We start from the raw sequence: 16,684 nt of genomic DNA on the forward strand, positions 1-16,684 counted from the left end.
CATACAACGGCCTATCATCTATCTATCTATCTATCTATCTATCTATCTATCTATCTATCTACATATCTGATTATAAATATGGACACCACACATGTATTGGAAAATGAGTTTGGCTGTATACCTTGAGACTATAAAACATGAGTCTGAGCATGCTGCTTAACTTGAAGAGTGCCAGCCAATTCCACAAAAAAAAACCCTTCAATTTCCATCCCCAAAACTGCGTGAACTGGATGTGGAATTTAATAATCCCATCACTAAAGAAGTGGAGGCAGGAGAATCATTGAAAGTTCCAGGTCATCCTCTACTACATGAGTTTGAGGTCAGCCTAGACTATGAATGGTCCTATATCTCATCTCCTAAAAGTGTGTGAAAAACATGTCTATGAGCTACAACATCATTTCCCAAGTAATATAGAAGATATTGGTATCTGAAAGTTTGACTCTTCACAGAGGGAACAAGAATAAAGCCAAAGTGGATATTGACAGATGAGAAAGCAAATGTCACAATGAGCTTCATTTAAAAACATTATATAGTTATTTTCTCCAAGTTGAAACATTTGCTCCTGGAAGGAGAAAGGATAGTTCCAAAATTCATAAAGCAAACACAACTCACAAGTCTCAGAAATAACCTCTGAAATGCACAAGAGTCTTGAATCTCTATTCAAGGTTATATAAGCAGTAAACTATTGCTAAATAAAAAAAATACTCTGAGAGCTGATCAGTCTAAAAGTAGTGCTGACAACACAAAGCTCATATAGCTTTCATGAGCCATTGAATATGGCTATTTATTGGATTTTCAGTGATGTATCTACTAATGAGTCATCCATGACCCTGTAAATAATTTAAATCTGGTTCGCTAGGCTACTCTTGATGAGGTCATTAATTTATTCCATCAGTGGTGTCACCTGAAGTGACTAGATGTTTGCTCACATGTCCCCAAGAAAAGTAACAAATAATAATGAAGCTTAACCATGGCAGATGGTTCTTATCCTAGCATCTCTTCTGGCTTTGAGATTGGTGTCACTATTCTATCCCTGTTGAGCTCACATCTAGACCACAGCCTATGCTGAGAACAGCTGAGTATGAAAACAAAAACCAATGATCCCTTAACAAAAATGCATATGGACTGAATAGTTCCCATTTCATGCTTTTCTTTTAAAATGCCTCCCAGTTGGAAAAAACAATTTTATTCATTCCTAGCCCAACTTTTGTCATTTCTAGGGCTCCATGAACCTAATTTTATTTTTTTGCAATCTTGTGATGTTTTTATATTTGGGAATTCACAAAATTGCATCACCTTCAGGGCCCACTAAACACATATTTGTTCATGCCCATGGCATTATTTCTCAACAAATAAGTATGCAGTTTTGATATGGTGATTTAATCATTCCTAAAGGCAAAGAACCCTTCTGCCAAACTAATCACATTAACCAAATGGAGTAAGTTCCATGGACCCACTGATTTCAGGGCGAATTTCTCTTATTTTCAGGGCATACAAATACTGACTAATACCTAGACATTCCTGATTGGGTATTTTATTTCAAATGATTAATAATTTAACTGCACACCAACTTGGCACTAAAGGTCAAAATAAATAGGATTTTATGCCTCTAGAAATAGTTGCAATTTTTGTATATGTTGGGTAGATATGTATATGTTTGTGTCTGTGAGGATGTACAAGTGTCAAGCATGTGTGTAAAGATCAAAGGACAGTTTTGAGTGTCAGTCAGCACCTTTACACTGTTGGAGGCAGGTTTCTCATTTGTGACTGCATATACCAGGCTAGTTGGCCTCTAAAGTTGAGGATGTCACCTGCTTTTTCCTCTTATCTTATAGTGTGGTTAGTAGAATTTGCAAATATATGCACCACTGAATGTGACTTTAAGTAGGTACTGGAAATCTAAACTTAAGTCCCTCAAGTTTGCTCAGTAAATACTTAACCACTGAGCTATCTCCTAGTCCTGTAATCAACTTTTCGACCTGAAATTCTCAAGTTTCTATGATTTACTACTGCCTATTGAGCGCTATTATGTCACCATATTTGCAAGCTGGCATGATCTTTTGACTATGTAGGCTGTGTACAGTGCAATGAATCTGACTGTAGTAAGTATGAATTTAGTCACCATTTAGTCAAGTTGTGCCTGGAATTACATCACAGCACAGGTCTTACTGGCAAAGTAGTAGAGTACTTCTCTCTATCAGAATGTATAATATTTTTCTTATATCATTGTCTGATTTTAATCTCCATATGTATTAGTATCATCAACCAGCCAATGTTCTTCCTTCTTGTCTCTAAAACTATAAATTATTATCACTGCAAAAGAGAGAACCCTGAGATTAGTCAGAGCTGGTAAAAATAAGTATATATTACTAATGGGATTTATTAGTTGGGTTTATATGGTAAGTGCTGGGTAGTCCAGCGATGAACATCCAGTAGCTGACTAAACACATATGTCTTCCTGTGAATTCAACATCCAAGGAAACAACCTTTTCATTATCTGACAAAGGAAGAGCTTGAAATCAGAAGCTATAGGAAGAAAGGGTAGTGAAAACCTGAGTCAGGAAAACATAGAGAATTGCTTAACAATCCAGGATTACACTTGGTTTGGGCAGTGTAGAATCTTTTTCTAACAATACACTTGACAACTGGCATAGTTGGTGTTAGTTCTCAACTTGACACAACCTGGAATCACCTGGGAAATGGGTCTCTGAGAATGTATGTGTGAGATTATTTTAATCATGCTATTAATGTGTTTTATTACCATTGGTTAACAAAGGCATTTTTGGTCAATGGCTGGACAGAATATAGGTAGATGGGAAATTCAAATAGAGATAGAGGGAGAAGTAGACAGAGTCAGGGAGGTGCCAAAAACCACTGGAGAAACAAGATTTGGGGAAACAAGCCTCATGGTAAAATATAGAATAATAGAAATGGGTTAATTTAACTTGTCTGAGCTAGACAATAATTAAGCCTGAGTCAAAAACTCTGTAATTAATATTTAGCCTCAGAGTGGTTATTGGGGACTTGGATGGTAGGGAAGAAATCTCCAGCTACAATGGGGCCTTTCCATCAGTTTGTAGAGAGCATCCTATTGTCTTGGCAACAGCCTGGGTCTGGGCAGCCATTTCCTATTGAATCCTCTTGGCCAACAACTCTCACCCAGTCTTGGTACTAGAAACTTCATTTGGTGAAAATCAATAGCCAGTTCAGGCTATGTCTCCCTTCTATTTGGAAACTTCATTAGTATTAACTTCATATATTTTAGGAAGTTTCAGCTAAACTTGGTTTCCATACCATTCCTCAGTTTTCTCTCCATTCTAGCTGTCTCTCCTAAGATCCTTTCCCTCACCTTCGTCTCTCTTCCCCTACCCTACCTGTTCTTCCCATACCTGTTGCTCCTCTGCCCCCAGTCACACATAGAATTTATTCTATTTTCCCCTCCCATGGACATCCACATGTTCTTGCTAGCCCCTTCTTCTAGTATCTAACCTCTCTAGATCTGCAAATTGTATTTTGATTATCATTTGATTAACAGTAATATCCACATATACTATAATATTTTATATATATATATACAATATTTGTCTTTGTAGGTCTTGGTTACTTCCCTCAGGATGACATTTTATACTTCTGTCCATTTGTCTTGAAATTTCATGATATCATTTTTAATTGCTGATTGATACTCCATTATATAAATGTACCATGTTTCTTTATCCATTCTTCTGTTGAGAGACATCTAAGTTGTTTCCACTTTCAGGCAATTATGGAAAAAACAGTAATGAACATGACTGAGCAAGTGTCCTCGGATCAGGAAGAAGTATCTTCTAGGTTTATGCCCAAGAGTGGTATAGCTGGATCTTGAGGTGGATTGATTCCTATCTCTCAGAGGAACTGCCACACACTGATTTCCATAATGGCTATAAACGTTTGCACTCCTACCAGTGATAGATGAGTGTTCCCTTATTCCACATTGTCACCAACATGAGCTGTCCCTTGTGTTATTGATCTTAGCCATTCTCACAGACGTAAAATTGAATTTCAAAGTAGTTTTTATTTGCACTTCCCTGGTGGCTAAGAATGTTGAACATTTCTTTAAGTATTTCTCTTTAAGCATTTCTCATTTGAATTTCCTGTGTTGAGAATGCTCTGTTTAGATCTGTACTCCACTTTTAATTGGACTTTGAGTCTTTTTATATCTAGTTTCTTTAGGTCTTTATATATTTTGAATAATTGTGCTCTATAAGATGTGTAGTTGGTAAAGATCTTTTCCCATTCTGTTGGTAGCTGTTTTGTCCGAATGATGCTGTCCTTTGCCTTAAAGTAACTTTCAGTTTCATAAGTCCTAACTTAGTAGTTATGGATCTTAGCTAATAAAATTCTGTTCATAAAGTCTTCTGTGCCAATGAGTTCAAGGCTGTCTTCTACATTGTCTTCTACTAGGTTCAGTCTATGTGGTTTTATGTTGAAGTCTTTGATCCATTTGGTGCTAAGTTTTGTGCAGGGTGATCAATATTGATCTATTTGCATTCTTCTACATGTAACCATCCAGTTTGACCAGCACCATTTGTTGAAGACCCCGACTTATCTCCAGTGTGTTGATTTATGTCTAGGTCTTCAATTCAATTCTTTTGATCAACATGTCTCTTTTTATATCAAAATCGTATAGTTCTTATTACTACTGCTCTGTAGTACAGCTTGAAATCAGGGATGGTGATACCTCCAGAAGTTCTTTCACTGTGCAGGATTACTTAGCTATGTTGGGTTTTGCTTTTCCATATGAAATTGATTATTGTTCATCAAGCTCCAAAAAGAATTGTGATTGAATTTTGATGAGTATTGCTTCAAATTTGTAGACTGCATTTGATAAGATGGCCATTTTTACTGTGTTAATCCTGTCAATCCATGAACATAGGAGTTTGTAGTACCTTTTGATATCTTATTCCATTTCTTTCTTCGAAGACTTGAATTTTCTTATTATAAAACTCCCTCATTTGCTTTGTTAGAGTGACTCCAAAATATTTTATATAATTGAGGCTATTGTGGAAGGTGTTGTTTTCCTGATTATTTTCAGTCTGCTTGTCATTTGTAAATAGGAAGGGTTATTTACAGTATTACTGTTATTTACAGTAAAAAAAATACTGATTTTTGTCAGTTAATTTTATATCCAGCTAAATATACATCGTATTTAGCTGAAAGTGTCAGTTGTGGGAGTTTCCTGTTAGAATTTTTTGAGTCACATATGTATAGTATCATATCATCTGCCAATAAAGATACCTTAATTTCCTCTTTTCTAATTTGTATTTCCTTGATCTTCTTCAATTACCTCATTGTTCTAGCTAAGACTTCAAGTACCATATGAATAGGTGTGGAAAGAGTGGATAACATAATCTTGTTGCTGATCTTAGTGAAATTGCTTTGAGTTTTTCTCCATTTAACTTGATATTGACTATCAGCTTGTGTAAATTGCCTTTACTATATTGAGATATGTTCTTGGAATACCTAACCTATCCAGAAATTTTATCATGAAGAAGTGTTGGATTTTGTCAAAGGCCTTTTCTGAATCTAATGATGTGAACATGTGGTTTTTATGTTTTAGATGGTGAATTACATTTCACCCCTATGTTCTGATATTTTTGGTATAGCAAGGTACTCTTTCAGCTACCAAAACAAAAAGAGAAAACCCAAGCCAATCACAAACCAGTTAATCTACAAAGCTGTCCTGGTGATAAAAATACTAGGACAGCAGTGGCACAAAGCTTCTGGGAGTTACCAATCAATGTCTTACTTGACTTGAGGTCCATTCCACCTGATGGATCTCATATTCCACATTGTCTTGGCAACTAAAACCAGAAACTATGTAGCTCTGATACAGAAGGTAAAACACAATGCCAATATTAAAGTATAGTGATAAAATGACTCCTAATGATAGTCTGATAGAGTCATACATTGGTGCCTTATTCAGTAATTATTAGAGAAGCTTCCTCCTCCAGCCTTCGGGAACAAATACAGACAACCAGAACCATACATATCACACACACACACACACACACACACACACAAAGAGAGAGAGAGAGAGAGAGAGAGAGAGAGAGAGAGAGAGAGAGAGAGAGAGAAGTTGCAAAACTAAACACTAAATAGGATGTCTCCATCAAATTGCTCCCCTCAAGGGCTTAGAGAACCCCATGAGGACAAGGTAGGAGTGCAGTAGCCAGAAAGTCTGGGGGACACCAGGAGAACAAAGATTTCTAAATCAACTGAGTAAAGCTCATATTAACTTATTAAGCATGAAGGGGCAAGCACTGTCTGCACCAAGTTGTCTGAGTATGTAATATGGCTTTCAGCTTAGTGGTTTCATGGGAATTTTGAGTGTGTGGATGAGTGGGTCTGATTCTTGTGTCTTTCCTTTGGTGACTTTCCATCTTGTTCAACTTTGATGCGATGGGTTTTATTTTATCTTATTATATTTTATTTTGTTATGTCTTGTTTTTGTCTGTAAGAAACCGATCTTTTTCTAATGAGATACAGAAAGGAAGTGAATCTAGAGGGAAGGAAATGGGAGAAGTATAGGGAAATAAAAATGTGATCTGGATATAGTGTATGAGAAAGGAATCTATTTTTAATAAAAAGGAAATTTTTATTTTATGTGCATTGTGTTTTGACTGCATGTATGTCTGTGTGAGGGTGTCAGATATTGGAGTTATAGATAGATATGAGCTGTCATGTGGGTTCTGGGAATTGAACCCAGGTCCTTTGGAGTTCCTATCTTAACTTCCTTTGGTTATGAACACTGATACTGAAACATAAACCAAATAAACCCCTTTCTCTCCAACTTGCTTTTGGTCATAGCGTTTCAAGATAGCAATACTAACCCTAACTAAACCAGTGGACAACTGAAACCAAAGAACAGAGCAGTCCCTCAACAAAGATGGGATCATGTATCTATTCCAAAACATTTCAAATAGAAAAAACTCTAGATGCCTAGATGTCAGCATAAAGATACAAATGTAAACAATCAGATGCCAAAAGCTTTATTATGATAGTCCCTAAGAAAAACAATTTACTTGAAGCAAAGGACAGGAATTTAAAATAGCAATTATTTATACACTCAAATATCCTAAAGAGAATATGAATAAATGCCTTCATTTAACACAGTTAAATGAAATAATAAAAGAATTTATGGAATGAAATTAGAGCTTAACAAAGAAATAAGATCATTAAAAAAGAAATTGAAATAAAAATTAAAACTCAGGATGTCAAACAAAACCACAGAGGTAGCACCATTTATAGGTTAAAAGACACAGGAAAGAGAACCTTTGGTGTTAAGTTAAAAAATGAAGCATTTTCACTAAAATCAGGAACAAGAAATGGTTGTCCACTCTCTCCATAGCAATTAATACAGTACCTGAAGTTCTATCTAGAGCAATAGAGCAACTGAAGGATATTCAGGAGACACATATAGAAATGAATTAGTCAAAGTATCTTTATTTGCAGGTGAAGCAATTTTATTCATTTAAGACTTTAAGGACTCTACCAGGAATTTCTGCAGTTGGCAAAACTGTTAACAAAGTAGCAAGCTACAAAATTAACATACAAAATTTAGTAATGCTCTTATAAACAAATGACAAACATACTGTGAAAGAAACTGAAAAACAGTACCTTTCAGAATATACTCATAATATCTTAGAATAACTCCAATTAAGCAAGTGAAAAGCTTATATAATAGAAACTTTAAGACCCCAAAGAAAGAAATCGAACAATACATTTGAAAATGAAAAGCTCTCCCATACTCCTGGATCTATAGGATTAATATTGTGAAAATGTCCATCCCACAAAAAGCAACAAAATGTTCAATGCAAACTCCACAAAAATTCAACACAATTCTTCAGAGAAATTGAAAACAAAACAAAGAAAAAGAAAACCTTTAACTTCATATGGAAGCACAAAGCCCAGGATAGCAAAGATAACCCTGAATGATAAGAGAACAGCAGCAGGAATCAGGCCTCTCAGGTTTCAAGAGCACTACTACACAGCTACAAGAACAAAAACAGCGTGGGATTTGCTTAAAAGTTGACACATTAATCAATGGAATAGACCTGAAGACCCAGACATAATTTCACACACCTTTGGAACCCTAATTTTTGACAGAGATACCAAAATTACATCCTGAAGGAAAGAACATCTTTAGCAAACAATGCTAGTCCAACTGGAGAGCTTCATGCAAAAAGTGCAAATAGACACTTATCTATCGCCCTGCAGAAGAACTCAAGTTCAAGTGGTTCAAGAGCCTCAAGATAACAAGATATCTTTAATCTGTTACAAGAGAAGAGAAGGTAGGAAATAGTCTTGAACCCAATGACACAAAAGGGACATTCTCATCAGAACACATATAGAACAAGAATTAAGACTATCAACTAATATATAGAACTTCATGAAGTTGTAATCTTCTGTACAATAAAGGATACCATCATCTGAGCAAAGTGGCAGCCTGCAGAATAGGAAACATCTTTACTAATTATACGTCTGATAAAAGATTGCTTTCTAGTATGTATAAAAAGCTTTTAAATAATAACTGAACATCAAAGGAACAAAAGAAAATTTAAAGAAGTGTGGTACAGAATTAAACAGCTAGTTCTCAGAAAACGAAACAGAAATGAGTGAAAAGCACATAAGAAAATGCTCAACATCCTTAAGATATTAGGAAAATGCAAATTAAACTACTTTTAGAGATCATTTTGCCCAGCCAGAAAGGCCAAGATCACTAAAATCAATTAAGCGCATGCTGATGAGGATGTGGGGAAAAGGAACTCTTATTCACTGCTGGTGTGAGTGCAAAAACATTCACTATGAAAATCGGTGCAGAACTTTCTCATAAGGTTGATAATCAACCTGCCTCAGGATCCAGGGGCTTGGGCATGGGAACAGGAGGAATCAGGTGTCGGGAATATGGAGGGAGAGAGTAGTGGGAGAGACAGCTGGGATCAACGGACATCTCTAGGACCAACTAGAAACCTAGAGCAATGGAAACTCCCAGGAATCTGTAAGGGAGAACCTAGGTAAGACTCCTAGCAATGGAGAGGCACAGTATGAGCTGTGCATCTCCTATAATCAGGGAAGACTTCCAGGGGAGGGATTGGGACAACAAGCAAGCCACATAATCCTTGGCCTACAATTTGCTCTGCCTACAAGGTGTGCTGGAGTAAAGGTGATGCAGAAATTATGGTCGTGACCAAACAATGACTGGTCAAGCTTGAGACCCATACCATGAGAGGGAGCCCACCCTCTGGCAATGCCTAGAGGGCCAGGACCTAGAGAGTAGACAGCCTAGAGACCTAGCATAAAACCAAATATGACTGGTGAGTAACAAGTCAATGAAATGATCCCTAATGATATTCTGCTATACTCATAGATTGTTGCCTATCCCAATTGTCAGCAGGGAGGCTTCACCCAGTATCAGATGGAAATAGATGCAGAAAACTACAGCCAAACATTAGGCAGAGCACAGGAATCCTGTAGAAGAGGGTAAGGAAGGAGTGTAGGAACCAGAGGAATCAAGGACATCACATAAAAGGAAAAGAAAAAAATAAGATAAAAAAAACACAGAATTAACTAACCTGGGCTGAGAAAGGCTTGCAGAGACTGAACCACTAACCAAAGAGCCTGCATGGGACTGACCTAGGCTCTCTACCCATACATTACAGTTGTGTAACTTGGTCTTCTTGTGGGACACATAACAGTGGGAGCAGGAACTGTCTCTGACACTGATACCTGTTTTGGGGACCCTTTTCTTCTTCTGGGTTGCCTCATCCAGCCTTAATAGGAGGGGTGCCCAGTCCTAATGCAACTTGGTATGCCATGGCTGGCAGATACCCCTGGCAGGCGTGCCCTTTTCTGAAGATAAGTGGAGGGGGAGTAAATGGGGAGGATGAGGAAGGTTTTGGGGAGAGACTGGAAGAAGTGGAGGAAGGAGAAATGTGATCGGGCTGGGAAAAAAATCAGTTAATTTTTTTTATATATTAGTTAATAATAAAAAAGATACTTTCCCCAATTCATTGAGATAAAAATCTCAGTACCCAGAAGAGAAAGTAAACATAAAGTCCCACTTCTCATTGAGAACTTACTTGCAATTGATACTGCTGGGAAAGAGAAAATCAGGATTTTCCAATAGAGTATTACTGGCATATCTACCACACTTCAGAGCAGGCCCCATGACCAGGAGTAGCTGACCAACACAAAACCCAGGCTCCATATGCTGTGTGGGCTTTTTGTTGTTGTTGTTTTGTTTTGATTTAGATGCAGAGAGAGAAATGATTTAGAACGAGAGAGAGAGAGAGAGAGAGAGAGAGAGAGAGAGAGAGAAGATGAAGTTGAGTGGGCAGAGAGAAGGGGAGGATCTGGGAGGAGTTAGAGGAGGAAAAAACATCAAAATAGAATGTATGAGAAAATTATAATATAAAATATAAATCGATTTTTTAAAAGTCTTTGCTTGGGCCTGTAAGATGGTTTAGTGGATAAAGAGCCTTGCTGACTGGCCTGATGACCTGAGTTTAAACCCTGGGATCCACATAGTGGTAGGAAAAAACATTCCTTCAAGTTGTTCATTGACCTCCAAACTTGTGCTGGAGCATGTGGACACTCACTGCACACACACACACACACACACACACACACACACACGCAAATGAAATAAAATTAAATAAGGAAATGAAGCAGTTTGCTGTTTAACTTCCTGTGTGTCATCCTTTCCATTTAATAAAATAAGAACCTGGAAATTCCTGGTTGAATCAGAGACCCAGGTCACACATATGGTTTCATTATTAGGAACTGATGGATAAATATATGGAATGGACTTATCTTAGGCTCTGTTTGTTTCATCTCTAAATGGATTACAGTGACATGTTATCAGTTTGATGAAACGTTAGCAGAAGTCATGACTGCACAGTGCTTAATGGAATATTCAGCATGTATATATTTTTAATAAATGAGGAGATATTGACTCCACTCCCTGATCAGTGTGGAGGACCTCTGAGAAGAACTCTTACTACTTCTCCTGTTCCATTTCCATATCCGTGGCACCTTCTGAACTTTTGGTCTTAATGCTGTGAAACAAACACTGCAAAGGAAAAATTAACTACCTGTGAAAAGCCCTTCTCAAACTATTTTTTCTCCAAATTAGCCTAAACCTGTGACCTCCAAGATGAACGGGAGTAAGGCTAAGGGAGTCCGCAGCAATCTATCACAATGGTGCCACGGTAAGTGTGGATCGTGGGAGGCGTTTCATAGCCTGAGTCTTGCCATGGGCAGACTGGCACACGGAGTGAAAAGGTATCTTAGCACACACAGATGAGGCCTGCATCCGGGGAAGGGAGGACTAGTGGTGAAATCAGCCTTTTTTCCAGTTTCTTTTTTAATTTGCATACAGAAGTGGTGAAGAGTTCTACAAAAACTTCATGTACAATGAAAATTCCTAAGTTATTTGACATCATCACCAAATAAAACTCTGAGGGATGTGGAGAAAGATGGCTCAATGTGTTTACCGTGCTAGCAAGAGGGCCTGAGTTCAAGCCCCAAACTCTACATAAAAAGCTGACTGTGGTGGTGTGTTTCTAATTCCAGCACTGGGTAAAGAGAGGCAGTTCAGGTGAAACAGACATCACCAGGTTCCAGTGAGATATTCTGTCTCAAAAGACAACATGCGTGGCACCTGAGGAATGACATCCAAGGTTAACTCCTGGATTCCATGTGCACACACATACTCATGTGAATGCACACTCTCATAAATGTGCACATGCTCATGCACACACATGAGAAAACGACAATAAAATATAGGGGACAGTTAGTTTCTTATATTTTAACACCCTCAAAATCAATACCAATACATCTTTTCTAAAGTCTCCATCACTATGAACCATGAACTGCAAGCTTGCTAGGGTGCATCAAGCAGCACAGGACAATGACAAATGACACATTACACACGGATTTACTCTGAACACTTCAGGTACTTAATTCATAAGATTCTCTTAACAGCATTCAAGGTGACTCTGACTTTTATTGTTCCCATTTCAGAGATGAAGCTACATTAAGCCTTTGGAAAGAGAATTATCTATTTCAGACATGATCATAAAAATACAGTTTTTCATTCTAACAAAATTCTCTCTTGGAGACTTAATAAGACACAGGCGTTTTTGAAAAACTGCACAGCAGAAAATGGCTTGGTTTAATAAAAGACACCACTGTAGTCTGTTGTCTACAGTAATGGAACGTGCTGCAGATGGACAGTGTCCACATTCATGGGGAACAGAGCGCAGATGGACAATGTCCACTGTCATGGGGAACAGAGCGCAGGTGGACAGTGTCCACTGTTGTGGGGAACAGTGTGTGGGTGGACAGTGTCCACGGTCATGGGGAACAGAACACAGGTGGACAGTGTCCACTATCATGGTGAACAGAGTGCAGGTGGACAGTGTCCACTATCATGGGGAACAGAGTGCAGGTGGACAGTTTCCACTGTTGTGGGGAACAGTGTGTGGGTGGACAGTGTCCACATTCATGGGGAACACAGCGCAGGTGGACAGTGTCCACTGTTGTGGGGAACAGTGTGTGGGTGGACAGTGTCCACTGTCATGGGGAACAGAGCGCAGGTGAACAGTGTCCACTATTATGGGGAACACAGCGCAGGTGGACAGTGTCCACTGTCATGGGGAACATGCTGCAGATGGACAGTGTCCACATTCATGGGGAACATGCTGCAGATGGACAGTGTCCACTGTCATAGGGAACAGAGTGCAGGTGGACAGTGTCCACTATAATGGGGAACATGCTGCAGATGGACAGTGTCCACATTCATGGGGAACATGCTGCAGATGGACAGTGTCCACATTCATGGGGAACAGAGCGCAGGTGGACAGTGTCCACTGTCATGGGGAACAGAGCGCAGGTGGACAGTGTCCACTGTCGTGGGGAACAGAGCGCGGGTGGACAGTGTCCACTGTTGTGGGGAACAGTGTGTGGGTGGACAGTGTCCACGGTCATGGGGAACAGAACACAGGTGGACAGTGTCCACTGTCATAGGGAACAGAGCGCAGGTGGACAGTGTCCACTGTCATGGGGAACAGAGTGCAAGTGGACAGTGGCCACTGTCATGGGGAACAGAGTGCAGGTGGACAGTGGCCACTGTCATGGGGAACAGAGCACAGGTGGACAGTGTCCACTGTCATAGGGAACAGAGCGCAGGTAGACAGTGTCCACTGTTGTGGGGAACAGTGTGTGGGTGGACAGTGTCCACGGTCATGGGGAACAGAACACAGGTGGACAGTGTCCACTGTCATAGGGAACGGAGTGCAGGTGGACAGTAGCCACTGCCTGACATACAGTGAATGTTTTCATGAAGCAAGCTTGCATGGACAGAAGAAAAAACCAGAAAAGTTGTGCATGTAACTAATCAACTAATCAGCAGGAATGAGCCTCTTATAAAGACATACTGTGTCCCTCCCCATGGCTTTCAGACTATTGAAACCATGGGCCCCAAGACATGGAATTTCCCCAGGAGAAGGAAAAGTGTGAAACTGGTGCTAGGCAGAGTGGGTATCTTGTCTCCTTGGAGATTTCATTTGACTCCCAGGGAAAGATTTCACACAGTTCTGACAGTCTGTCAGACCACCTTGCAGGAGAAGCTGGAGCTGAGAAAATGAGAGGTCAGGGAAGGCAGGACCCCGCTTTGACCAGAACTGATATGCTATGTATACCTCTTGTCCTCTAAACCGAAACCTCATATCCATACCCTAATGGTGACTGCAGGGATCAACAGATCTCTTTGTTCTTCTTCCTAATGTGGTCACATTGACTAAATCTCCCTTTTCTGTTTGTTACTGATGTCTCCTAAACTGGATTATTGAAGACAGATGGCGGGATTTGGCTTATCACGGCTACCAAGGCCCAGGTTGTACCCAAATAACAAGGATAATGATCTGACTTCTCAATCCTCCACACAAGGTCTCAAAGGAATTTTCCTTCCACTCCATCCCTAGCCCCTACGTATGGAAACTTGCTCTATAGGTGAGATTGGCCCCACACCCAGAGATCAGTCTGTCTCTACCTTCTGTACTGTGAATAAAGACTTGTGCTTCTATACTGCCTGGCCCTGGTCCCTTCCCGAAGCACCTTGATCAACCAGTGAAGAGTGTTTCCTAACTGAGATGGGAATTCAAACACTTCTATAATTCCCCAGTCGAATTTCTAATATTTTTATCACCTTCATCCCATCACTTCCTATTCTAGGTGCAAGTATTCTGCCTGGCAGCCAATCTCAACCATTCTCTGTCACTGACTGCTCAGCTTGCCCCACGTGTCTTCTCTGGAATCCAGTCTGTTGGAGCCACCTCTCTTTTTGGAAGCCCCCCCACCCGGTTGCTCTCTATTCATTCCCTCTATACTCACTTACTGAATACTTTAATCTGATATCAGCTACCCTAACAAACTTTCTGACACATTTCTGAGTCCTGACTACCCATCTGGGGTGTCTGTAAAACACTGCATTATCTTCCTCAGAGTGGGCACAGACTCTAAAAATCTGTTTCCGTGTCTCTCCCTTAACTGTTCTGAACCTCTTTAGCACAGATTCTGTAACAATTGGCTTTTGCATTCGTGATCCTTAGCAAATTTCTGGGATTAGGTACCAGTAGCTTAGTCTTAGCCCAGCACTCATGAGATGACTCAAAGTTTTATACAGGTGATTGAGGGAAGCAAAAATAGTACTTCTTCCTAGCTTGTCAGAGGTTCATGGCTGTGACTCCAAGAACAAAAGGCATATGAACAAGAAAGAAGCATAGACAGTTGTAGTGGGTGTGGTCGATCGATAGAATAAACAGACCAATATTATATAAAGATTTAGCTTTTAATAAAAAAGGGAAAAACTTACACCAGAGTCCCAACGGTCCATCGGGAATGCAGGGGCCATGAGAGAGAACGGGGAAACACACCCGCCAGGTTTATAGGTAAATTTTTGCCTTAGGGCAATACACCCCATGGGCAGAATGTGATTGGCTGAACTCCCCTATCAGACAGTCATGATCAGTGTCCTGATGCCTTCATTGTTTGGAGCGAGGGAGAGTCGGTAGTTACACAAAAATATAAGCAGAGGACAAAGGTTATAGAATGTCACAATAATTTATGATGAAGGTATATGTATCTACTCATTCTCCTTTGCCTATGGATGTAGGGCAGGGCTACTGAGTGATGTGCTGATGGACTCCTACTGTTACAGGGAGCCCACCAGAGAGGACCATTGAGAAAATTGACAGACAGTCCTTACTCCACCTGGTCGGGCCTCCACTCAGGTATTCAGGATCTTAGTGCGGCACATTTTCCAGAGCATGGGATTTTTGAAGGCAGAAACAATGTCTTGGCATCTTTCTTGGCAACTGCAGGGATGGCTCATGTAGGCAGACAAAAGCTAAAATAAGTTGTTAGATGAGTGGGTTGATTTACAGAAGTATGCAGGTCAAAAGAAGCTGAGGTAAATTAGTTGGCACTTCTTGACATTATGTTTCTAGAATGGAGTTGGGTAATCTTCCAGGGGATCCTCCATTAAGGAGATCAAATTCTATTTAAAGTTGAAATGGCCTCAGTGAAAATGCAAGATGGAGGAAACATTGTGCTGTCTTGTCCTGTCCCACTATCATGCGGAAGACCTTAAGAGAGAAGCACAGAGGCTGTCTCTAGTCTCTGTAACTCCTGCTGCCGTCTTCCTCATGCCGTGCTGAATCCAGAAAATAAATGTGAATTATTTTAAATATTTTACTTCATACATAGTTATTTAGAAAAAATATCATAGTCATATTTAATATTTTTACTTATTGCTTTGTTTTGTTGTAAAACAGGTTTTCTCTCTCATGCACACACACATGCACATGCATATACACACAATTTATTTACTCACATCACTAAGTAAAAGAACAAAATTTATGAGAGCCACGTGTGGCAGTTCATACCCATGAACACAGCACTAGGGAAGTTGAGGTATCATCCTGTTCTGTTCATGGTGTGTGTGGTGTGTGTGTGTGTGTGAGAGAGAGAGAGAGAGAGAGAGAGAGAGAGAGAAAGAGAGAGAGAGAGAGAGAGAGAGAGAGAGAGAGAGAGAGAGAGAGAGTATTCTTGCTTGCTCACATACATGTAGAACCAGGGGTTGGCATCAAGTGTCTTCCTTTAATGTCCTCTTATATTTTGAGAAAGAATCTCATTGAACCTGGAATTACCTGATTAAGCTTCTGCCTGGCCAGCAAATCCCAGGGATCCTCCTGACTTGGCCTCCCAGGGATGACTGCTTGTGCTTGGTTTTTCTGTGGATGTTAGGAATCAGACTCATGTTGTCATGCATGTGCTCTAAATCACCACCTCATACTATAAATTGCCTTTGAACAAATATATTTAAGATTTTAAATATGTTAAGTAGAAAATCCGATAGACAACAGTTGAAGGATCAAATCCTCTGAGTAGAATACAGTGATGTAAGTGGCGTGGACTTCTGTGCTCTGTTACAGAAATCGTAGTGGGGTCAACAAGGGATACATTTCAGACAGGAAGCACTTTGAGAGTCATCAGAATCCAATTTCAGATGTTCAGTGTAGCTTGGGAATGCAATGGTTTGGAGGAGACACAGGGCAGATGTGTGATTGGTTCAGCAAGTGAA

This window comes from Myodes glareolus, chromosome 22, assembly GCF_982192425.1.
Source record: "Myodes glareolus chromosome 22, mMyoGla1.1, whole genome shotgun sequence".
NCBI lineage: Eukaryota > Metazoa > Chordata > Mammalia > Rodentia > Cricetidae > Myodes > Myodes glareolus.